This window comes from Haliotis rubra, unplaced genomic scaffold (genome assembly GCF_003918875.1).
Source record: "Haliotis rubra isolate DU_JTF1 unplaced genomic scaffold, ASM391887v1 Scf557, whole genome shotgun sequence".
Classification (NCBI taxonomy): Eukaryota; Metazoa; Mollusca; class Gastropoda; order Lepetellida; family Haliotidae; genus Haliotis; species Haliotis rubra.
Window position 1 is genome coordinate 631,011 of NW_025767254.1, and position 27,593 is coordinate 658,603.

The 27,593-nt window shown below is 39.1% G+C and overlaps 1 protein-coding gene and 1 long non-coding RNA gene across 2 annotated transcripts in view; both read right to left on the bottom strand.

Moving 5' to 3' along the window:
* LOC124253871 (deoxynucleoside triphosphate triphosphohydrolase SAMHD1-like) overlaps window positions 1-27,593 on the bottom strand; it is a 271,358-nt gene that overhangs the window by 219,496 nt on the left and 24,269 nt on the right. The window lies entirely within an intron of this gene.
* On the bottom strand, window positions 22,489-27,196 carry LOC124253875. Its single transcript, XR_006892315.1, has 3 exons — window positions 27,124-27,196; window positions 22,741-22,832; window positions 22,489-22,545 (listed from the first exon to the last, which is right to left on the bottom strand). It is a non-coding gene; the product is annotated as an uncharacterized LOC124253875 (long non-coding RNA).

Sequence of the window (27,593 nt, forward strand, 5' to 3'; positions counted from 1 at the left end):
ATTACACAATGGGCACATTCTCTTGCATCGTTCAATATAAAACGTCTTCCTTCGTTTACCATTATGTTGATCAAACCTAACCTAAAACGTATAAATGGATATCTTAATTTCTTTGATGTTAAAAACGACAGATATTTCTCCGGCTGGAGTAGTGATTTGTATATTCTATAAGAGTCGTACCGTGAACTATTATGTATTACTGAATGCCATTCTTGATTAAACATATTAAGACTTCTTTCTCGAAACTGAGTTAAAAACAAACTTGCATCACCAACTGACTGACTTAACCATACAAAACCATAACCATGTGAAAACAGAAGATTTCTTACATAAGATGCCCACGTCACTTTACCAATGTTGTCCAAATGAACAAGCATGTTATAAGCCTTTTTTGGGTAATCTATGTTCTTGCATACACAATATCTTAAACCAGAATTTTATACGTCGAATATGAGCATTTATATACAGGGGATACCTCCCACATTCACCGTACACCATACAATTCGGTGTCGAGGGTCCTACATTTAAAAATTTCTTACAGGCCATCAGATGTATTTTTTCTATGCATTCATATCTCTGGAATTCCAAAATCTGGGATCCATACAAAAGAATAGGCTGAATTTGACAATCAAATAGTTTAAAGTAAATACTGGGCGTCAACACACCAATTTTGCACACGGCAGATAAAAGACTTATCAATGCTTTCTTAGCTTTCAATGATAATTCAGTAACAGATGTTTTCCAGTTCATAGCAGATGTAAACTTAATACCAAGATAAGTGTAATGATCAGAGACAATTACAGGTTGGTCATTAAAGGACCACCTTTCTTTAGAAGATATCCGGCCACCTTTTCTAAATATAACAATATTAGTTTTATCTAGGTTAACGGATAAATCCCATGTTTTAGTATACCGTTCCAAAATATTTAACTGGGTTTGTAGTCCAACTACAAATTCTGATAAAAAGAATTATGTCATCAGCAAATAAAAGAATAAAAAGTTCTGAGAGATCTGGAAATATTTGGATGCCATGCTTACCATTTGCAATAATATCGTAGTGCAATTCGTTGATAAACAGGGAAAATAGAATTGGACTCACAACACATCCTTGTCTTAAGCCGACGGGGCAGTCGAAAAAAACTCACCACTGAACATTGATTTGGTGAGAGATCACTGCCACGTCAGGCGCCGCTCACAACGCGTGTAACCTCAAGCTTAGAATCACCCCCAAGACAATCAACATCCCCGTGGTCTTCCACAACTTGAGAGGGTATGACTGTCACCTGATCATGCAGGCCATCGCGAAAGTCCAAGGCAACCTGACGTGCATCCCGAACAACATAGAGAGATACATCTCCTTCAGCTTGAATGGCCTGAGGTTCATTGACTCGGTTCAGTTCCTCCTGTCGTCACTCGACAGTCTGGTCAAGGCCAACGATACCTTCCCCATCACTGATCAATATACCGACACAGAGACTCGACCCCTGCTGATGGGGAAGGGTGTGTACCCCTACGAGTACATTAATGGCTGGGCCAAGTTCGCCGAGACTCGACTACCCCCCATCAGAGAATTTTACAGCAACCTGACAGACTCGACAATCACCCAAGACGATTACTCGGACTCGATTAACTTATGGAATAAACTGGGCCGTAAGAATCTGGGTGACTATCACGACCTGTACTTGAGGACAGATGTACTGCTGCTAGCCGACGTGTTTGAGACGTTTAGGCGGACGTGTTTCAAGCAGTATCAACTCGACCCCGCATGGTACTACACCAGCCCAGGTCTGTCGTGGGATGCATTGCTGAAAAAGACCGGAGTTAAGTTGGAATTGCTCACCGATTACGACATGCACCTATTCATTGAGAAAGGCTTGCGAGGTGGGATTTCCATGGCTACCAAACGATACGCGAAAGCAAATAATCAATACGTGAAGGGCTACGACCCGAGCAAGCCAACCAATCATATTCTCTACCTCGACGCCAACAACCTGTACGGCTGGGCCATGAGCCAGTATCTACCCACAGGGGGGTTCGAATGGGCATCGCACGAGATCGATGTTATGAGCATCGCGGACGATTCGAGCAAAGGCTATATCCTCGAGGTGGACTTGGAATACCCCAAGGCATTACACACATCACACAACAGCTACCCCCCTGGCCCCCGAACGTATGAGGGTTAACCCAGACTGGATGTCTGAGTACCAACATAACTTGTTAGGTGGGCGGGTGGCAGACGTTGAAAAACTCGTGCCCAACTTAATGAATAAGACCAAGTACATCGTTCACTATCGCAACCTACAGCTGTACCTGTCGTTGGGTATGAGGCTGACCAAAATACACAGGGTGCTCGTGTTCAACCAGAGCCCCTGGATGGAGCCTTACATCAGAATGAACACGGACCTGCGAAAGCTGGCCACCAGTGACTTTGAGAAAAATCTCTACAAGCTCATGAACAACTCGGTGTTCGGTAAGACTATGGAGAACCTGAGGAAACGCGTGACCGTGAAGCTGGTTCGGTCGAATGAGGAAGACAAGCTCAGGAGACTGATAGCCAGCCCGGCATTCAACCGGAGCAAGATATTCACCGACGACCTGGTTGCCCTACACATGAAGAAAAGCCACATCAAATTCAACCGGCCTGTTTACGTGGGGATGAGCATCCTCGATTTATCCAAACACCTGATGTACGACTTTTACTACAACGAACTGAAAAACAGTACGGCGACAGGTGTGAAGTGCTGTACACTGACACGGATTCCCTGCTGATGGAGATTCGAACCGAGGACGTGTACGAGGACATGAAAAAACGCCTCGATTTGTATGACACCAGCGACTACCCCAAGGACCATGCCATACACAGCACGGTAAATAAAAAGGTCCTAGGTAAGATGAAGGACGAGTGTGCTGGCACGCCCATAGCCGAGTACATAGGCTTGAGGCCCAAGATGTACTCCATCCTGAAGGCCGACAATGGTGAGATCCGGAAGGCGAAGGGTGTTAAGAAGTACGTGGTGAAACAACACATCAAACACGCCAGATTCAAGGAAGCCCTGTTCAAGACCCGTACCTTTAGACATAAAATGAACACGCTTAGAAGTGATGGGCATAGGATATACGGACTGACTATAAACAAGACGTCCCTGTCGCCGATGGACACTAAGCGTTGGATAGCTATTGATGGGATCAACACGTACGCGTACGGGCATGAGAAAATTGAACCAAGAACATAGGTGTATATATATCGGCGACATGTCACGGAACCAAAGAAAGTTTGAGGCTATTTACTACAGCCCGCGTGGGTACTGGAAAGGAGCTAGCGCCGTACATAAGCTGGCTAAAATGGCGCGAGTAACCCCAAACGAGGCCAAAGCGTGGCTTGAAAAACAAGCCCTGTGGCAGATCTATTTACCGGCACCACGCTACGTGCCTAGAAGGAAGTTCGGTATTAACATACCCAATAGCGTTCACCAGGCCGACCTCCTATTCCTACCCCAAAACAAGAGGTACAAGTATGCCCTAACCGTCGTGGACGTTGCCAGTCGCTACAAGGAAGCCGAACCCTTCACCGCGAAAGACTCGGCCCAGGTAGCCCGCGGATTCGAACGCATATACAAACGCAGTCTGCTGACGTGGCCCACAGAGCTGCAAGTCGACCCCGGGCAGGAGTTCATGGGTGTCGTGTCACACCTGTGAGACAAACACGATACCAAGGTCAGGCGTGGCACGGCCAGAGCCCATCGCAGCCAAGCCATAGTTGAGAGATTCAATAGGACTTTGGCCGCGCGCTTATTCGGGCATCAGTATGCGAGAGAGATAGCCAACCCGGGGAAACGATCGACTGAATGGGTAGCGCGGTTACCTCAGGTGGTGTCGGCCATAAACCACTAAAACCACCCGTCTCACCGGCAAGAAACCAGCTGACGCTATCAAACTAAAATCAATAGTGGCTGAGTCGGCTGCACCATTGCGTGGGAAAGAGAAACAGATACCAGATAGGGCCCCCGTGAGGTACCTCTACCAGCCGGGGGAACACGAGGGTGATAGTCGTAAGCGAGCCACCGATCCGATATGGTCAGTCAAAACTTACAACATCAATAAAGTGGACATGAAAGCCGACCAGCCAAACTTGTACTACTTGAGAGATGCGCCAGGGAGAGGGTTTGTTGGACAGGGATTATTGATCATACCGTACGGTACAATGTTACCCCCTGTCAACACGTCATAGCGGCACAGTAGTGCCACGAGGGGTCGGCTTTTGTTGGACTTGATCTCGGACTGTCATTATATCTACTACTAGCGCCTTGAGCATATTTAATTGTGTGGATTGTTGCTCTATACAAATGCCTTATTGTTTTTTTAACTATTATACAACAAATGGAAAGAGTGTAAATAATATTCACCTTCAAATAGAACACCTATTTTGAAAAACAATATACTTAATCGCATCAAGATCTGACCCAAAACAGTATTCGAAAATCTTGAAAAATGTGTTTCTTGACTACAACGTCTCAGAGCATTTAACAGATATATGGTTCGATTACTTTGATAATCTGCTAAACACAAGCACCAAACCATATTCTGTGTCTCTTCTTCGTAAACAATGAGATAACATCTGGTATGTTGAGGGGCAACACAGCCCTGATGTGTTATATACACTAAGGTTTTGATTTAAAAACTTCTTTCTGCAATTCGTCCGATCAAGCCAAGTAACTTTAGTTGCTGTAGATGTATTATACTTATCAACACACACACACACACACACACACACACACACACACATCTGAACCAGTGAACGTACCTCGTATGGTTCATACTGTAAGGTTCATTCCAGGGTAGGTATTACTCGAACAATGGTCAGATGCAAAGAAAAGATACAGCACAAAACAATTTCTATTCTAATGGGTATGTTGAAAGCATCAAAGCTACATTATTAGTCAGTGCCATCAAGACTGTTAAGGATTTTTATGCTTCCTAATCGTCCAACATATATGGGTGTCGTGTCGTGACTGACTCTCTCTCCACTATCGCCTTACATTTATCACAAAAGAAGATCTTTGATGGGCATTTAGATGTTGGACGAACATAACTACCTGACACTTACATAATGTAACGGCTATTGTTCCTGATAGTAGCTGTGAAACATCATATTAGTATTATTAGTGGCTGTTATCTATAAAAGTATAACTTAGACGTGCATTTATGTATTGTGGTTGATCTTGACCTTTATTCATGTCTGATGATACCGATACTATGTGTTCATTCAAAGATGACAGGTTACACAACACAACACCACCATAACCTATAGTTACACTACAGCTTCAAGAGATTGACATGTCCTTGCCCTATTAGTATGACGTCAAGTCATCCACCTTTTACACCGTAGAGATAACGGTAAGGTCAAACCGTCAGACGAGTCCCCGTGACTATATGCCATCAGTGTAACGCCGGAACGGGTTGTCTGTCTGACTGATGTACGCTACTTGGTGTTGCCCAGCAACGTCTACAGGTAGACGGGGATCACGCTCCGGCTAACGTGGAATCATTGCGTCATTACATCATCTACCGGAGCCACCGCACATGTCTATACCAACGGCCACGACGTCCTAACTGTGACGACATCCATGGTTTCCATTCCACAGAACTCCCGATTCCCTATTGCAGCTGATGGGCTCAGGTCTATCGGAGTAGATAAAGAATAGTGGTAGGGACAGTGTGTGTTAACATAGCTTATGTATCAGAATCAGTTTCAGTCCCATAAAGTGTTCGGGATTATGTTTGTCAACTGCTGTCTTATTTCGTACATCCAGGTCAAAGGGACGTAGCTACTTCCTGTGTTATCACATCGAAGACTAGCTAAACAACTGTCATATCAAATAGGATACTTAAACACCACAAGAGACCTTAAACGTATAAGGTATGTGTTGCCATTTCCATAGGAAGCGTGTCCAGGGTTTTCCTCCACGTTCTAATGCCGGGTCTAGCAAAATCGTGCAGTGTTGACGAGTTTCCGCGAGAGTTAGATCTGCACTCTATAGATCATGATAACTGAAACACCGACGTCATCTTTCCAAGCGGTTGCAGAAGTAAGTGACGAGGGAACTGCCGTGGCACTTAACGGTTCCTGACGATGCCACATTGAATATATATCTATAACGTTGTGTGCTTCTTGGAGTGCGCTGTTCAGTCACAAATGCATTGCTTACTCAAATTGGGGCACATCTCACCATAGGTGTTGATAGAGCAGACTTATGTTTTTAGTTTAAAAAAATGAAACTTAAAATGATTCTTCTTTGAACAATAATTATCATATATCTCACATACGGCTTTGTTTTTATTTTGTGGTCAAGTGATAACGTTCTTTTACCCGGTAGTTTAGTTGTTGCCCTACTTAGTGTTTAAGCGTGTATTTTCACTGGCCGTGTATTTCCACTGGTCTTTGTTTAAATGAATTTTAACTCATCTTAGGTGGAATCTGATAGGTATCCTCAGGTTAAAAGAAGTGATGATTATTTGGGGAAATGAAATATCCATTCGGGTTGTGAGCTCACTTATGCACCAATGTTTTTTATAATTATTTTTATCCACGTCCCTGTCGTCCTGTATATCAATTGGGTAAGATCAAGTGTTAAATCTTGTAAATGAACTATTCCAAACGCTACAAGCACTGTCGTGCTGAAGATTGCGGTTCAGGTGTAATCTGGAGTGAGCAGTCAGGGTTAGCAACCTGTAACCGAGGCTTCTATCCCAAAATTATGTTATTTCTGTCTTATGTTGAGGCATCTTTTAAAGGAGTATATTGCACAATCAGCACCCTTACCCATCCCTTGTCCTTAAAATTTCATTATTACGTCAAAGTGGCAATGAACCAGGTCCGGCCATCCATCTATACTCACACCAAAATCACGCAACACGTATTTCCCTCTTACTCGTTTCAACTTTATGTTCAAGGACAGATTACAGTTCAATCCATCCATCCACTGAACTGCATTGTATTGCATTGCATTACATTACAAGTCTGTGGGGCTCTCTGAAAGTTTCATAACATTAGTATTACAATGGAGACATCCATCGGATTCTCAAGTTCAGTTTTACAATATAATCTCAAATATATCTAGTGTTAACCGCACTGAGATTGCCCTCTTCTCAAGCTAGCAAGGCGTTAAAGAAGACATAAGAATAATGCAGATACAGACGGAGTAGAGCAACTTGTGTGTTTAAAGGTTTACTACAGAAGCAGAGGGTGATACAGTGTGTAATATATAAAGAATATAATATATAATAAAGAACATATATATAGATAGATGATATGTTGTGTATAGATAGAATACATACACTATTGCTAAAAAATTAAAGAAAATAACCCTTTGTAGGAATCAAACTGGAACATTGCTTTATAGACATAACAAATTCATATATGAACGCAATAGAAGCATTGTCAGCGTCAGCTGAATATATGATATGTTTATGATACTACCTTGTTCACATAATTAAATCGTGTGCTTCCCTAACGTCAAGTTATACAATAGTTTTGTACAACAGCACACTTCTCACTACTGAGTGTTTTATGCAAGCCTTCATCATGAACATACGTAGTATATGTATACGACTGAATGTTGCTGAAGTTGAAAATACAATATCAAATGTTCACACCGTCAATATATTCACTGAGCATGAATTAAACATAAAGAATCAAATGTTTCTTAGGAAGAAAGATTTTCTATGAAAAGGTTTTGGCCTGAAAGACGAAATATTACACATTATGTAGTTGACCTTTGATAAATTTGTCTGTTCCAATGTTTGCTACAGTAGCAAAGAGAGAGATGGAGAGCAGCGGCAACTACCTTCCCACTCACTTACTGAGCTTTACATCCCAGAATGTATGTCTTCACAGAGATTTGTAACCAGTAAAGTTCCACATTTCCATCGATTATTCCCATACACAAATGGACAGTTGGAAGTGAAAGCACTAAGCATAGTACAGATAACATTGCAGAAAGGGTCACACGTGCACCCATGTTTGTGTGTGTGAGGAGTTTTCAATACCCTCGACATTATGTATACACCTTTTCATTTCATCTTTGGTTATATTCTGGATCATTTTACAATTGCGAAGAAAGCAGACTTGGAACATTTGACACTTGATGCACCTCTGTGTAAGTTACATAACAGTTGTATTGTGACGTACACATCTGTAGAATTCTCAAGTTCATTTTACAATAGAACTTCAAACACATTTCGTGTAGTAACGTACTGAGATCGCCTTCGTCTCAAACTAGCAAGTCGTTAAAGAAGTATTAATAATGTACAATGATACAGGCGACGTAGAGCAACTTGTGTGTTCCAACGTTTATTACTGAAGCAGAGGAATATAATGAATAATACAATAAAGAATAATATAATATATAATAAAAACATAACGCGATATGCTAAAGAACATGATACTACCTTGTTCACATAACTGAATGGTGTGCTTCCCTAACGTCAGCTTTTGCAACAGTTTTGTACGACAGCACACTTCTCACTACTGAGTGATTTATGCAAGCCTTCATCGTGAACATACGTAGATTGTTGCCTACTGCTGACGTTGAAAATACAATATCATATGTTCACACTGTCCATACATTCAATGAACATAAATTAAAGATAAAGAATCACATGTTATTTAGATAACTACTCATGAAAAGGGTTTGACCTTACGAAATAACATAATGTATATACAGTTGCCCTGGAGCAGCTTGTAAGTTCCAGTGTATATCACAGAATGAGTTGGGGAGCAACTGCAACTACCTCCCCCAACTATATAAACAAAGACTGTCTTGACAGCATTTATATTCACTTGACAATGTAAGTGAATACCAATCACAGTACTGGCAGCATTCCAGAAAGTAAGCGAATGAGTGGGTATGGTTTTACGCCGCTTTTACCAATATTCCAGCAAAATCACGGAGGCGGGTGCCAGAAATGGTCTTCACACATTGTTCCCATTGTAGAAAGGGTCACTCTCATGGTTAATTGTATGAGGTGTTTTCAATACCGTTCCTCAAGGAGACCCTCCACATTATGTATATATATATATATATTGATGTTACCTCTCTTTGGTTCCCTCAGTTATATACTGTATCATTTCGCAACTGATAATTGATCTTCTCAGGACAATATGTGGGGCAATATATGTACGCCGACACTAATTGTGTTCCCTGAGATGAATGGAAACGTGTACAAAACATAAACACTATCAGAGAATGGTCTGAGATAACGTACCTGCGTTTTCCGTAATTGTGTTAAGTTATTAATTAAAAGACTCTTTGACTTTGAAACCCATTATATCAAGGGAAGCAAGGATGGTTTGTGCCGGACATCATCTTCTGCAACACCTCTAATACCTTGTGCTGTAGGAGTTTGGAAGTCTTGACCAGAAGTTAGTTAATCGTTAAGTAGATTTAAGATTAGGCCATAGAGTGGCATTTGATATCATTTTTTCAACAGGTTGTGTCACCCCCGCCTCAGGTATGTTGGAAGCAATGTAACTCTACATAAAATTGACAGATTCATTTCAAATGGCACATCGTGCTCAAAATAACAAGAAAACAAGGAAGCAGAGATGTAAACTCGTCATTGAATTTGGTACATTTGATTAACCAATAGTATCATATAATTTACATCCCTACTGGTAAAGTTGTAATTATATTTTTGCTAACTGGTAGTTTTGAATTATTTGAATTCTAAATATAGCAAATATTTAAAAAAAGAATTGTCTATGTTTGGTATGTCATGCAATATATTTTCATTTCTTGTTATTGGGAGGGGATTAAGATAAGCTTTTTGCTTATATGGCAATCCAGTTCATTATGAAATATATATGTTTAAACATAAACTAACTTACGTTTAGAACTCAAAACCAGTGACTGAAAGCAAAGTTAAATTGTACCCAGCAAGTAGTTTAGACTGGCATGAAAGTGACTTTAACATCCTTGGTATATATCCCAACCCTAATTTGTAATATCCATGGGTAATCAATACAAGAAAAAAGACTAAAAGCAGTTAACAGAATTTAGGCTAGTTGGAGAAAGAGCAAAATAACATTACAATGGAAAATTATAGTCTCAGAGACACTGGCAATATCAAGTTAAGAACACATTTTTACTTCTGTATTACCATCACCCCTAAAGAATTTCTGTGGGTTGGTAAGAAGGTTAAAATAAAGAGAACATAAATATGTAGAAAGTACGAAGAAGGTGGACTAAAACTGACAGATATTAGATCCTTCATAAAACAATATATAAACAACATGCAGTAAATACCTGTCAAGCAGGATAAATACTGGCTGAACCTTTGTGGCTGAATCACCAGTTTATAAATAGCTAGTAGTTTCATTCAAAGCTGGTTTAATAGAGGTATCCACAAGAGATATTTGGGGTGATAACATTTTTTTCGTCTTGTAAATGAATTTACCTGTATCGCATTAATGGAAAGTTTCAGGGTACAATAGAATTATCCTTAATATCCCCTAAATACGGAAAACCACCCTACTTAAGAAATACAGTTCGTTCTACCTCAAGTATAGTGTAATAAAGCACACTTTCGCCCTGAACTGTTATAGTTGCAGCACTGTGTCCGAGTGCTTTAACGTTATAATGCCTAATTAAATACTGTTCTAAGGATAATTTTGATTAATTTAAGGGGGGAAAACAAACGCTCTTCTTAAGGTTTGTCAACAATTTCAGAAAGAACTTAATTTAGACATTTAATGGAATATCGTCTTTACAAAATACAGAAAATGCACAAAGGATGTAAAACTCTTAGCTTTTCAGTATAGATTCATAAACAGAACAATTTATACAGGAAAAGAATTGTTGAAAATAAAAATAATTGATATAACTATTTGCTCTCTTTGTCAACCTTAACTGGAAAATCGCCAGTATGTGTTCATAAACTGTAAACTCGTTCACAAATTGTGGAGAAAAGTTGAACATTTTATTGATCATCATGACCTTGATGATAAATTTATATCGGACACTGACATTTTTTGGCAGTAACTTGATTAAAAATTTAGCATCACACGGTGGTCTTCGGATGGGTGACCGTGTTGGGCAACTTGACTCTAGAGAGTTTCCAGGACTTCAGTCCTGCCCCACAACGAAGCACATTTGACGCATGTGATCTCACCTTAGGCAAGTGAGTTTGTTCAAAATTGCCTCTGTCCACCCAGCAGTAAAATTGAGTACCGGGTATGATACCATGGTTGTCTGAATTTGAACCTTGAGCACCTCACAGGCGACCGGTTGTATTCTCCACAGGGAGTGTTCTGTACTCGTTGACCAGGGTTTGTCAGTGCTTTGAGCATGCAAAGTGCAAATATAAATGGACTATTATTATTATATGTTACCTATGCTTCAACTGTATCATGTGACCAAAGTGCACCTAATGAACTGAATTGAATACAAAGATTAAACAAAAATGAACCCTATGAAATACACAATGCTATTTTTAGGAAGTGGTCAAACGTAACGCCTAGACCGCTCAGCGGCCATTGTGGAAGCCGCGGTGGCTGAGCGGCCTAGGCGTCTGACTTTGAGTGCTGGCGATTAGGTGCCTGACTCTGAGGGTGTGGGTTCGAATCCCGGATGGGACTCAACCCAAAAGAAGTACTAGAATCTGTACTTTACTGAGAAATTGTAATCCCAAATAAAGCACATGTTGCAAAAATGAACCCGTCACCTTAAACAATGTTGAATAGTGAACGAGACATGTGAACATAAACACGTTAATCGTATCATGATGTCAAAGGGTAAAACCCTGGGCCAAAGCAGCACACCTCTAAATGAACAGTTTTATCTACCATATATTTGATCATATGAGTAGAGAGAGTAACAATAAGTGGGTTATCTCTGCCACACATAAGCTGTATATACACCGGCACTTCCACTTTAGCCTTGTGAAGCTGCTGGTTCATCGTCATATTCCTCTGGGATCTGCTCAAACAAATGATTTCAGAAAATAGTCATGTAGTTGTGCAACGGGGAATATTGACATTGAAACTGTATAACAGAAATTAAGTTACGGATCTGATAGTTTAAGAGTAACTATGGATGGAACGTCTTCAATGTTAAAACATGACACGAGCATTATTATAACCCAAATCACCTCGGCATCAGGAAATGTTCGTTTGAAACTGCTGGCAATAGCTTTCTCATATTTTTTCTCCTTTGAATAGATAGCCACTGCACGTTCTTGAAAGTTTTCAGGAAGCATCCGGGATATCTGGAAAAAATATATAAATATTTCATTGAAGATATTCTATTATTAATTAATGAGCAACATGTCTCCTGAATGACTGAATCTGTGATTGCATATTGTTAGGAGTGTATTAGGTGATGATTCCAAAACGCACAGATTAAAACTCAGAATTCTGTACGTATAGAACTAAATCGTCGAATGACCCTTAATCTAGAAATTAGTGTTGGAAAGGGGCAGACAAGTAAATTATTTCAGATTGGTATCCAGTCCGTGAAGAGTAAGTAGATGGTCAGAAGTCAAGAAGTAGCATTGTTGGGTCCAACAGCCAGCATTAATAATGGCAAAATGGAATAATCCCGTCTATATGTAATTGCAAAGGCAGAAGACAAGATGCTAATAGGTCACCCTTAGTCACGCGATACTGTGATCTCAACAAGATAGACACTATCTACAACAACAAACAACATTTTACGAGCGCCTCAATAATGATCAGACATATACATGTACTAAACCATGACACAAAACAAATGCTCGTTATTAGTAACACAACCAACCTTCAAAATATATACCTCAACATCTTGAAATTTAAATAGAAAGTTTTAAAGTTATTCTCCAGGTGTTATCTTACACATCAAAATGTGAGTATTTAATGTATTAAATTTCAGTGATACCTTCGCCATACCACCTTATGTGGCCATGGGAGATCATATAACTCTCAGACGCGAGAAGCAAAGAGTCTCCATACCTGTTCTTTCGAAAGGGAGAAGGCCATTTCAGGGTTTGTTTTGCTATAGAACCGGACATTGCTAATTGGATCCTTTTTCTTCTTTCCATAATCGAAAGACATCGCCTATAAGAATACATAATGTGACGGATATGTTTATTGGTATACTTACATCTGTAGAACGAGTCACGGAGAACATGATGATGCATTCGTTTTGCATTTTGTCCCAAGTTTATATCGTTATTTACCGATGACAACGAACAAAGAACGTGATGTGCCTGAACGCAAGAGTACTGAACGCAAAGATGCTGGTGTCCTTCACTGGATTCTGTCTCATACATATGAGTATGTATGCGGAAACAATTCTCCAAACAAACGTGACACATATTAAGGCTGAAGTTGTCATTGTCGGCACGGATTCGACAGATATGTTCCCCAGGTACTTTTCTGTATACAGAAACGTACGTTAGCTAAAATCATTGCATTATAGAAGACCATACACAGTAACGAACATTTCGCGACAGACACAACAAATCCCAATCATGGAACAACTACATACATTTAGGTTGCGAAATATGGACTTGGGCCCGTTGAGGGTACCTGGTACGTTTCTGTATTTTGACTTTGTTCACTTTGTGTACTTAGGTACATATCTGTAGTATCTGTGCCGACAATGACCCGTCAGCCATATTTAGATATCATGATGATGATGACCGGTCACTATAAGACAGAGACCGTAAATGTGTCCGCGATTTACATCAGTTACAGCTGCGGATGAACGCAAGGAGGGAGAATGTACAAAGATAACAATATAATTACAAAGCCAATTAGACCGGATAATGTACGAAGAAGACAATAAGTAAGAATGACAATTGTGACAATAGAATTAGGTTTGAAACGTCGTATAAAGAATAAAAAGAAGTTGTTATCCACAAAACGTGTCAGTCATCATTTCGTCTCGACTTTCTAAGATATTGTTGATTTATTAAAAAATATAAACGTGCTACGTTAATTTTCTTGCGATTTGAGAAATTGAAACATGAGTTTTACCTACAGCGATTTCAAAGTGTTCTTCACTGAAGTCCTCTCCTCCTTCCTCTATGATTTCCTTCTTTGTCTGCTGAATGTCCAGCTGAGAAGAAAATATTGAACTGTAACAGTTAATCTTCATACACACAAACTCAAAACGTTGACACAGGTTCTGCAAATACGGAATGTACCTACAAATTTGGTTCAACGTACAAGTTCTCCATTGTGAGTCTTGCTGTGACGCATGTATGAAGCGTTGGTCTGATGTCTCTATATGTCTCAGCCATATTCCTCAGCCACGATAGAATATTAAGGTGGGCAGAGGTTCGAATGATAAAAATCAGCTGTAATTTCCCTTTACCCTGTAATAGAAATAGTGTGTGCGAATGTATTTTCCCCTTTCACTCTACTGACTCCTACATATGCGCCAGTGAACATCTAGACAGAGGGATACCAGGCGCAATACAAGTGAATTATTATTATTATTTTTATTATAGATGAAACACTGACAAATGGCAGCTGCATCCACAATGATGCATTGTACCCATATTTAGCAACAGCACCATGTGTACGAAACTCATCATACATACATGTTCCTCAGGTGATAAAATGCGTTTGCCAACACACTTGTACAAGTCTCTTGACCGGAGTCTTTTCAGTATGCCTCTTGCTGTTTTCAGTTTGTCTCTTGTTGTTTTCTGTTCTTCTGTAATTGGTCAACAGAAATTAGATTGTTTCGGCATAGTGATTTGATGTGTGCACAAATTAGAATTATAAGTTAACAAAGCATCCATTGGTAATGTTACACATCCGAGCTTATATTTACCCTAATATCGCTAATCGTCAGTAAATCGACAAGTAGAAACATATAATATTTTGTTCACTCATTTTGGTAGCCATGTTGGAGACGGTTTGATTATTCTGATTGTACTGACAAATTGAACAGCCTCTAACTTAGACGGGCTTCCTTTAGTATGACCTGAAGATTGGAGAATGTACGGCTTCATCAGCAAGTCTGCTTTCATGCCTTCCATGATATCGTTTCCAAACCAGGGTTAAGGGCACTGTTTGTAAGTGACCTTTATCGATTACTTTCACCCCCGTTATCCCGTTAAGATACCATGCTGAGGTATTGAAACCAAAAGCCATTTACAGTGAGTAACTAGTTTGTATCTATGTCTTTTGTTAAAGATGCCATTCTCCATACACAAGTATAAATCACCTAAGAACAAGGCCATTTCTGAGGTCACGAACTGTGCCTCGTACATGGCAAGATTTGGACGTCAATATTCATTCTTATATTGTTGAGAATATGTTCTTAGCATAATAGGATTTTCTTATCGGAAGGGCTGAAAGTTACATGTTTGTTGCCCAAAATATTTAAGCTTTCGAGAAACCTAAGTTCTTTTCATGTATAATTACTAGATTATAACACTGTTATAACGATATCCGATGCTGCATTATTTTCACAATAATTATGCAACACATATGTGTGAGAACTGAATGCATTGGCATACTTTTATCCCGGTGTTTGCCCGTGTTTTGGTGACTTGTTCCCAGTTTTATCGGAAGCTCCACCAACTGAAGGATGCTGTCATTCAGCTTGGAGTAGGCCGCCATATCGTCAATACATTCGGATATGTTTCGGTCTATTGGTTTACCTCTACTGAAACAAAAGATTTTACATACGTCCTGATTTTGTATTGTAGAAAACTATTAAGCGTTGGTATCGTTGTCTATTGTTATGAGGATGTGTTTTTGTTAATTATGTCACATTGATTAACTTTTACTTATAATGGGTCACAAATGTGGTGCTGAGTGTGGATTTGAACTCGCAGCTTGAACTTAGGCCAAGTAATTTCACCTGTTAAGATTAAGCTGAAGAGTTACGCACAGAGTTACTTCCTCTTTGTTTCCCGTGTAAGACTGTGGGATTCATTCTAGTGATTTCTACAAGGTCGTAGTGTAATCTAAATGGTCGTAGTGAGGGATGGCTACTGCTTGTATTCTCCAGAACTGTATAATAGGTATATAAGCAGTAGTTGTTGAGATGTACCCAGGACTACTGCTTTGGATTTAAATATTTACATATTACTTGTCTGTCATTTCTTTTGCTGGTTTTAACGGGATACACTAGATTTTTGTTACAGTAATGTCTAATCCGTAACAAAATTGGGGGCTTCATTTAGAATTCATTTGACATTTTTTAGCCTTTTTGTGAAAAATATATTTCTAATTTCTGCATTTTTACAAACAAGGTATTCTGGAACCAGCAAAATGGTGTTTAAACTTGGGAAGTGGGGAAACTTCAGATTTTGAAAGTTGTGTTGAAAGACTGTATTGAGGAGGGAGTTTTTGGCCATCAAGTTTTGGAAATGGTTATCGAAAAATGTTCGGAGCAATTGGAAATAAATAAAACCTTCAATTAGAACTAAAAGGGTTGGAAATAGAAAGAGAAAAAGAACAGGAATGAAAAGAAATAGAAACATGGCAAAAAATGAAATAACATACAGAAAATTGGAAAACGACAGCAGACAATTAGATTTTCACAAAGAACTTGAGCTGAGAAAGCTCGAAAATCATCCTCCTCCCTCAAACCCTTCCTCTTTGACATTGCAAGGTACGCCAGACTTTTACCAATTTCAATGAAACAGAATTAGATAAATATTGTCTACATTTAGAAAAAGTTGCTAAAAATCTCAAGTGGCCTAAGGAGTCGTTGACTATGCTGTTGCAAACTGTTTTGAAGGGTAAAACTCAGGGTACATATTCCACTGAAAAAAAAGTCCACACTTACAAGCTTGGAAATATCTTGGAAAGATGAGGTTTCCAAGACATTTCCAATTTTGGAAATATGAGATTTCCAAAGTTTCCAATTTTGGAAATGTCCACAAGGGGAGATAACTGGTGGGTGGTGGTAAATTGTTCTTTGTACGTCCCAAGACCTAATCCCTCATTGATTGATAAGTGAGTCAAGTCAGTTAAGATTCACAAATTAACAAGGCCTACTGCTTTGTTAATTGGTGAGTGAGTCAGGTCAGTTAAGACAGCCTCTAGAAGGAAAACCAAGTTCCAAGTTTCTATGCCTCTCAAAGCAGCCTCTGGGAGTAAGTTAAATCTTTGACGAGCATATAGAAGTGGAATGCATAAGAAAAGCAAGATTTATGGATGTCAACTTATAACATATGATGGGCGGCTTCTTTTTTCTCGTTGAAGGTTTTAGTTAACATATGATTGCATATGTTCTGAGATAAAATGATACATGCTAATGGGTCATTCAATGGAAAAGGGCCATTTAAGCTTTTGCTCTTAAGAAAAATGTATTTGTATTTTCTGTATTCTGTATGCCTTCATGTATTACTTTGATTTGTATGATTGGTATACTGCATAAGCAGGAAAGTTTGGAAAAGACTTTTCCATCAAATTCAATTTCCATTTCCACTTTAAATCAATGTGTCATTACTGCAACGGTAAAAATACTGATTTGGGAAAATCTAGACATACACTTTGCTTAAAAACAGCTATGAAATGGAAAGAGTTAGACGTCACATAAAGTAGTTTATAAGTAGATTTGTGCAATAAATGATCATTCTTCTAAAAAAATATTTTTGTTTGTTTTTGTAGTTTTTAGTATAAATGTCAGCATAATAACTGGGGCAACAATAGCTCTTATCTCAAACAGTTATCAGAAAAGGATAAAACATTCAATGGAACAAATGCTTCAAAGAAATAATTGGTTCTACAATCATGAATAATTCGTGGAAGGTGTTTGAGTACCTACGTGAGGCAGCTAGTTTGCGTGATCAGGACTTTTCTCCACGAACGATTCAACTGGTTTTCTAGATTTTACATAATGAACTTTTCACATTATTTACGGTAACACGGATTAGCTAATAGCGCATTGCCGGGAGATCCACACCATTTTCAACTCTGTTTTTCTTAAATGTGGCTTTCCCGGGCTATAACCTTATTCACAAGAAAGAAGTTGATATCCCTAAATCTTGCTTTTCTTATGGAAGTAAGTTATTTAAATCTGCTGAGCTGTAGGGTTGTTCAACATGTCGCGATGTGATCATCGCTCTGATACACCTGAGAGATTCGTCAACAGTGTGGTATGCACAGGCGGTGAAAGTTGTATTGTATTGCATTTGGTTAATTGTATATTGTTTTGTGTTCAGCTGTCAGTTTGTATGGTAAGTGTGAATGAGGAACCTCGCATATTATGACATTGAAATCTGACTGAACATAACATTGTTCCATGGTCAATATCGCAATGTTTGTGAAATGGTAGTATACGAAAGTTTATTTCACATTTTTGATAATCTCTTCTTTCATGCAGATAAAATTATTAAAAAATGAACGAATAATGCAAAGCTTCTCTTCTATAAAGATAATTTATATAGTGTTTCTTATTAAATTAGATATTTCTTTTATTCGTCGGAACAGAATTCACAAATTGTGTATGTTTTGTGTAGGTGTTTGTGCATACGCTCATATATAACATCTAAATTGATAGGTATTAAAAATCAGGCCGCTTCTAACCATAATGCCTATATTGGTTTGAAGAACGAAACTAATAGTAACATTTTCATGTAATCATATGAGCTTCAGAACATTGAATGAAACAATGCTGTATGATGAAATGGATCAGAGAACATTACAATGACATAAATGACGCTTTAATGACACATGTAATGGTAAAAAATGTATAATCATAATGTGAATTAACCCATGATTAGACACGTCAAACGGGTACCGGTAGATCTATATGCAATATGTAAAAGTTCAGTATTTCTTAGTACTGGAAATAGGATTTCACGAATTTGGAATGAGATGTTCTAATCTGAGATCAATTTGTTAGGTAGCAGTTTACTAAAGTAGAACTTAAATCAACTTCAAACGATTGGTCATTCGCAAATTGAGGCAGATCTCACTTATACTGCAGTAAACAGTATGGGGATACATAACGAAACATACAACTTACGTGATACCAACTCCCTGGTTATTGCATAGAGCGGCAATTCGATGTACATCGTTCAGGATAAACAAGCTGGTTGAATGTCTATTGATTCCATCACTTGGACAATGGAGTTGATTTACAGATAGAATCTGTCAATTAGCTGTTTAATTAGCATCCAATCAGCCCGTTTACACAGTAAGCCTGTTGATCTTACTTTCTTGCTGGCTCCATCCAACGATGTACCATTTTCTAAATTACCATCTTGTTAATTTGCTGCTTGTCACTATGCATATATACTTCTATTCACCTGGTGGTAGAAATTTTTATCTTGATAACGGTGTGAGAATAAACATGGAAACGCCCCTCTATGCATCAACCAGAAATCGGCATCTGTAAAGTCGTACTTTAAGAATGCCGATCCAACAAGGATTGGATTACGATGTGCGTTGAGTTCTCAATGCAGATTTTAAAATTTTCTAAACAAATAAAAGTTCCTTCGTCAACACAGAGACATATTTTATATTAATACATACATCAAAAGATGAACATGCAAATGTCGGTTCAATCCTTTTAAGAATCGCATGAAACAGTAGGCGACCGCAGATTTGAAAACTCTTCTCAACCGGTTAGGGCTCAGGACGTCGACCTTTGGTCCAAACCCCACGGATGAGTGAAGAAAAAAGGTCGACGTTCTAGACGTTCCGTCCGGTTTGATAAATTTGCAATAAACATTGGATTATATAGAAATGGTGGGCCTACGTGTTGTTAAAAGAGGATAATCCGTTACTGTCTGGCTGTCTATAACAATCCAAAGGTCGGCATCCTGATCCGAAACCTTCTCAAACTATTGTCATATAAGTGGTAATTCCTGAGCATTAGAGATCAGATTGGATTGCTTATTTCAGAATTTATTGCTTTTCATAAACTAAAATCTCATAAACTATTTGTCTCTGGAATCATCTGTGCTAAGAACTTGTGTACTGATTTCTCTAGAAATTATTCAACGTGATCTTAAAATGAATAAGACCGAATTCATTTTGGTTAATTTTTGCTTCAGTTCACCCATGTGTGGACAACCTAGCCAATTATCTATTAAAGGTTACATGTAGCGTAAAACAAAACTTTGCAGATTCTGATACCTTTCGGTGTGGACTTACCGAAACAAATCGTCAAAAATGCAAATTCAACTTATAAAGTTGAAAAATAACGCGATGAAAAAAACCGCGCGAAATAGTAGTTGAAACGATTGACTAATTTTCCCCCGGCGTTTGGGGGGAATTCAGGTGGTTCCAACAGCTGGGCTGCGCTCATAGCACGTGCGCAGTGAAATAGGTTCGAGCAACTTGGAAGCGGGTTGTCCGGGGAATACTCGGTGAAGGCTTTGGTGTGAGCTATTTTTCTAATGTTTTGTTGATATCTCACAGGCGCGAGCTTTTTATATGTTATGACAGTAAATTAACTGTTTATATAATTTCATTTGTCTATTTCACCACACGTTCTTCTTACCGAGTCACTTTCTCACTTCGATACTTAAAAGCAACGTCATTATTTAGCGTTGACAGAATTTCTAACTGTGATATAGATATGTCGTTGTCACAGACAAACTCAATGTCTTGTTTTATTGACACCTGTGTGTGCCTGCCTGTCTGCTAATGACAATATTCAATACACAACTGCGATCACTGACCACATGCAATTTGAACTTAACACCAATCAGGCTATACGCCATAAACAAAATGCATTGATTTATGGCCCGAGTTCGGTCTCTGTCACATTATGTAATTACACAGACAGGCAGGTGTGATACTTGAACACATGACATGTTATGATGTCTGTTGATTGCAAAATGTTATACACAAAAAATGAGCATGTATTTACAAAACCCAACATCTCTATATATACACACACAATGAGCCGTGAGTGCACACCCACCCATTTTGACTCGGTTCGGTATCCCGGCTGCTTCGTTTCTTGGGAAGTAAACCCAAGTACACAATATTGCATTTTTGATTTGCGATTGTACGCTTATAATTTTGTTTATATGTTTTTTCATAACCAGCAATGTATATTATATGTCATGAATAAGTGATAATTGTGGTTTAATTATGTTTGATTTTGTTGTTGCATGTGACCTTCAACAAGTTCATGATATTTCGTGAATACACCAATTGCATAATACCGTAAATGAGCACAAGCCCAAACGGCCGATCCCTTGTGGCAGGTTTAAATTAGAGGTACCAATTAGAGAATGTTTTCGACTGCCATAAGCCAATTATTCCCTGGCAAGGGTTCACATTTATTACATTTTTTAAAATTATTTTATTAAGGCCTACTATGTTTTAAAATTCTCTCATAACCTTTATATGGTGGCCAGTGCATTTTATTCACGCAGCATTGTTTATTTTTATGTAAATGTGTTTCTCTCTCTCATACACTTACATACACTTACAAAGGTATTTGGGATAATGCTAGCCATACTAGGGGCAAATACAATGGTCAATATTAATTTTTGACACTTAGAACAAGAAGGATGCAGATGAGTGAAGTTATACTAATACATAAAATTGGACGGCGAATAGAAAACACTTACTTTAAACATGATCCCAACTTTCTTCACGCGTCAGATGCATTTACATTAGGTTATTTTAGTTATTTTAGGTTTGTGATCCAATATTTTAGATTTGTTACTCAATCGTATAGAATCTGTACTGTCATTCATTGTAGCCTTGTTTTTATTCAACATATAATTGGATTTTATAAACTTGTCTGTGTTTTATTTTGCCGGTTTGCCGGACTCACAAGACCTTTTGTCATGGTAATTTCTAAACTGTAACACTATTTAATCATTTTCTACGTAAATTCTAATTCCCTTTAGTGTTGTTTGAGGTTTCTGCCTGCAGAGCAGGATAATGCTTTTCCTGTTGGCAAACACCTGATTGCCATTTATCCTCCTACTGGCTTGTACGCCCAATGCATCCTGTATCAGCTTTTATACACCTTCTATCCGTGGATAATCCAAATGCATATTCTCTGGCATTGACGGTTTATATTTACCTTGTATGTTGTATGTACTCAATCTGACAAATCGAGCATGCTGTTTCTAAAGAGGACTCTCAATTACGTTTTTGTTTCTCTAATCATAGGCATCAGCCAAAAAGTATCCAAACGTTTTATGGTAGATATTCTGAGAACATTCTAACATTTAAATAAGATTTTCGACTTCCCCGCGTTCTTGTTTTTCAGGTGCACAACTTAGTTGCCGATGGGGCAAGATACACTCTCATTTTCGGGAATACCTGATGTCATTACTATGAATCAGGAGAATATGGCCATAACAGAGTCGGAAGTTTACAGCTTTTTCTTTAGCCGAGATTTCATATTGATCAGGACACAGTTTGGCGCTCTTATTCAATCAAATGAGGTAACCTGTGTTTCCATTTGTCCGAGTTGTCACCGAAATGAATCTGAAAATTTTACTGGATGCTAGTTCTTTTTATAATCTGGTTTAACAAAGTGAGTGTGAAACTTTATTTACCGATCCCTTCCCGATATCCGTACGATCTCGTCAACGTTTTGGAGTGCATCGACAATCCTGAAAATACACAATCAATATATTCAAAATACAGTTCCGATTTATAAGGTTCTCCTGCATTGCTTTTGAGAATACGAGGTAAATGCACAGATGATATCATCTAAAGTGTATTCGATGCAGTCTCCTACGTTTCGCACATATCCTCGTTTTTTCATATAGTTATTTCAATACCGTAGAATGTGTAACTGTACATACATGAGCTCCACTCCAATGGTAACTTTATGCTGGTAGGCCCGTCGGTGTAACATCATCCGAGTGTGAAACATGTCGTACAGGTTATTGGCCTCCTGCAGTCAACACAAACAGAACATGGATCTGATCACCTGACTGCGTCTTTAAAATCGGATGGAAGCCGCTGTGCCAATGCAAATACTCTACTAATAAATGTAAGACACATATTTACTGAAACATAATACTGAAAGAATGAAGACAAGTTTCAATATTTGAGTTGGTAAGTTGATTTGATACGTTGAACGTCTTAGTCACAAATAGATGACGATAGGTCCGCACAAAAACGGATTGGTCGAGGCTTGTAAATCTGCACATGGTTAAATACATTAAGTGTTAATCGATTGCATGCGATGGTAGCGTAGCGATCGGCAAAGCAGTCGGGTGGGGTACTCCGAAGCATTCAGCTTTGTCATGATTTATCGTACTGTGAAGCATTTCGTTTTTGGGTCATCTGATTTTTTAAAATCTTGTTAACCGTCGCAAAGACGGAATAGAATGGGGTCAGTCTTACGCGTTCTGCAACAATGTTTTAGCTGTTATACACTGTACCTGTGGATGCAGTAAGGGGCATTTGTGTGTCATATTTATACAGAGTTCTAGAAGCTTCCATCTTGTCCTAGTCAACAGAATAGTATACATCGATCTGGAAGGGGAACAAGGATCTTACTAGAGACCTTCTACCTGAGAGAGGTATATGAGGGGTGCTTGTTTTGGTAAACTTACGTCATTGACAGATTACAATTGAAAATTAAAACAACAATGTCTTTATTGTTTCAACTATATGCCTCTATAGTGAGTAAGAGAAATGATAAAGCAATTTGCCATATTAACATGTCAAACATTTTTTAAACTCTCAAAAAACACAATAGTACACCAGTATCTTTAAACTCTTAAAGAAAATATTAGGCTTACTCCCATGGAAACAAGAAAATGCTGAAATTCTGTAATTATGGTAGAAACACTGATATCAACCATTGAGTACCGACTCTGAAAAGACCAAAATCTTTTGGTGTTCTGCTGTGTACATAATGTCCATAGAAAACAGACTCTGTTTTCCATCTCCCGACCTTCATGACAATTTTAGGATGCTGACAATTCTGAATCGCCAGTGTTGCTCCAGTGTTGGACGGAACGATCTTGCAGAAAACCGCTTGGAAGAGAGTCCGGCATTTTTTATGGATTGTTCTAGAATCTCTGAAACAGTAGATGCTTGCACGCCTCTGTGGGGTGCATACAGAGACAAGAAAACACTACTAATGTCCGTTCGGAGAGAGTCTGTCCGCTCTATGTAATCCTTCAAGGTCTTTACAGGGTCCAACTTGCTGCAATCTGCAGGCTGAACCAAAACCTCAAAACCAGTACGTGAAGTGTCATTTTTTATGCCAAAGAAGTTTATAGTCAGAGAACCTTCTGCATGAAAAGACAATTGATTCGTGTTAAACTCGATGCTCTTAGTCAAGCGGCTCTGGGCATCATAATGTACCGATTTCGGGGCGATATCTGATGGGCGCAACATAGCCACCAGAGCTAATAGAGTCACTGCCTTTTGGCGGAGCTGTTTTATTGACAACATGTCTGAAACAAATCATTCAATGCAGATACTGGCATCACCGTGGAACGCTGCATAGGAACTTCTGAACCAGACTTCACTAGAGCCTGTACTAAGCTAGATACAACAGCAGTGTGCACAATGTTCTGAAGATTCATAGTTTCATACAGACAAGATATAGCCGCACATGCACTTTTCAACTGAGATCTAGGTTTAGGTGATGAATCCGCAACCTTACACAGAAAAGTTGCTAACACAGATGTACTAGTAGGTGGAAAGACACATTTCTCTTCAACAAAAATCTCCAAACTTGTTAACAAAGGAATTGCACAAATGTAGAGTACTCGGCGCCAAAGCATGTGATATCTGATCAGCAGCTCGAGTTGTCCACTCACAACGAATTAACCGTTCCCTCCATAGATCCTCCAAGCGAACAGTCTCCATTTTAGATTTGCCAGTAGTTCCGGTTTTGCTAATAGGGGAAGGCAACAACGTCGTTGACGAGGAAGCTTTAGAGGTGAGCAGACTGATAGTTTCTGAAGACGAGGAAACCACGTCTGGGCTGGCCACCATGGCGCTATCACTGTGGCAAAGGACTTTGTGGACACAACTTTTTGCAGAATGTCTGGTATCAATCTGAACGGAGCGTTGACAAAATTGTTGTGTATATGCCAATCGTTCTGAGCCATCCCGTCAACTCCTTGAGTGTACGGATCGCATATTTGACTGTTGTATACTTGCAGCTGTATGGTTTGATACGACTCAAATCTGTCTACCGTGTGTGGTCCCCACATGTATTCCAGCATGTTGAAGACACCTTGGTGTAACCTCCACTCCACTAAGTTTTCCTGGAAATATTGTTCTACAGACAGAGATACACTGGCCTGCAAGACGCATGAAATGTCTAGCTCTAATGTAAGGGACAGATATCGCTCTCTGTATGTCCTTCTTCAACTTTCTCACTTTGTGATTCGGAACCTTTAGAACAGGCACACCCTTAGGTCCAACAGAATCCACCAAGAATCCAAGAAATTCCTTTTTAGTACTAGGAGTGAGAGAAGATTTGTCATAATTTATCACACATCCAAGAGACTCTAACACACAAATTACCTTGTTAGCATGGTCTGAAATAAGCTCCTTCTTAGCTGCAATGATAATATCGTCCTTGTACACCAGGAGTCTTATTCCTTACCCGCGAAGATGTCGAGCAACTGGTCTGAGAATCTTACAAAAAAAGTAAGGGCTTACTGATAACCCAAAAGGGAGCACATTCCACTGATAATACCATCCATGCCAATAAAACCCTAAGTATTTTCTATCATCACTGTGAACTGGTACATGGTGAAATCCATCCTTTAGATCCAGTGTTACCAAATAGTCATTTGACTCAATAACGTGTGACAACATAGAGACATCTTCATATCTAAATTTTGGTACTGAACAAAAAGAGTTCACATATCGCAAATCAACAATTAAGCGACACCTAGAGGATGCCCACAATATGGTTGATCAGACACTCTTTGGATAGCTCCAGAAATTGTCAGTCTTGAAATCTCTTCACTAACAAAGTTAATCTGAGAACCTGTCAAACGATGATTGTCTTGAACACTTACAGAAGGAGAGCAATGGAAAGGTAAGTTAACACAAATCTGAATCCATGATAATATAAACTCTAACTCTTGACATCCAATATTTTACCATTTCTGGTAACACCTTAGCAGAGCCATTACTGTTCCTGATCCACTCGAGGAGTGTTATTGTGAAAAAGTGGTCCGTCCCGGCGACCGTAGGAGAATCTACCCCTGAACCTTGGTAACCTCGGACATAACCACGCCCTCGGTTGAACCCGCTGTTACGTGGTGGCCTGAATGCAGCCGCAATGGTGGTAGCGTTACGTAGGTAATTCAAGGATTCTTCATTAAATGAACATGTATTTCTCTGCAGTGTCCTGTATATCGTTGCAGTATTGCGGTCAAACTGGCCTTGAACTATCAGAGATGACTGTTCCTCCTGCAGATAACCTATCTGTGCGAGTTGAACTTGATATACTTTAATCAGTGCGTCCTGTGTAATGTTTCTTGCAAAGTTTCAATGTTGTTTCACTTTAACGCGCAGACCTTGCTACAACTGCCGCATGTTGTTGATCCTAACGTTTAATACACTGCTTAGAATCAGGCACTTTCAAATCTGCAGGGAGTGTTACATTGGTTACAGTGTCACGTATCGTTTGATACTCTCCCTTGATATCCAAAGCTGCACTTCGTATAAAAGCGGCACCCTGGGCACTATCGTGCTGAATCCCCTCGGGATTTAAATTATCACTTGATATAAAATCAGTTTGGCTAGCACTGTTGCTATGTCTATCTCGCACACATGCAATAGGGTCAAAGTTCACTGAACCATACGGTTCACACTGACTATCAACGCCCTCAAAGATATTAGACAAGCTTCTAAGAGAACAAATATCATGGTCTAAACGATGTAACCTATGTTTTGTTTCACTATCCTGCACTTTCACCTCCTTCAAAGCTTCAAGTATGTCATTTAACTTGCAATTTTCTTCATCAGCCTTTTCGGCCATGTTGGCAGACGTAGCACCAGGCAAGAACAACTAGTCAACCTTTGTTGACTAGAGATTCCCTACAAGGGAAGGGAGGTAACTACAGTTTATTGCCTCTTATCTCACATTTCATCTCAACAAGACAAGCATTTAGTGTAATCACTCCAAAGATTCTCTTTTTAGAGGTGTCCTGAGCTTCACAACAAAAACTACAGAAATAAATAGAATGATGGATTACTTTGTCCCGTGTACAGATCCGTGGACCTTCCTCGTCGACGTCGATGATACGAGCCATCTCCATGTACCTGTCGTGGTCAAAGTTGTCTTTCATGCCCAGCATATGACAGTCGCGAGCGAAGTAATCCCACTTGTCGACGTCAACGCCTGTTTTGTCGTTGGCGACAATCTGGAGATAAAATGTGTAACAAAATACACGAAAGTTCTAAAGGTGAAACACCCTTGCATTGAACGACTTGTGGCAAATGTAGCAGAGAAATGGTATTTTTAATAATTGTAATTAAATATTTTCAACTGCATATCTAAGTACCAAAAAGTATTCCATGTTTTGCTGTACACACGTGGTAGTAAATACTTACTTCATAAAGGAATATTTTTTTTCCTTTTTGTAGCACACATTCTAAGGGCTCCTGCAAAACAGCATTGTAAATCATGGTTTAAAAGGATAAAGCGACAAACGTGTCAGCAATC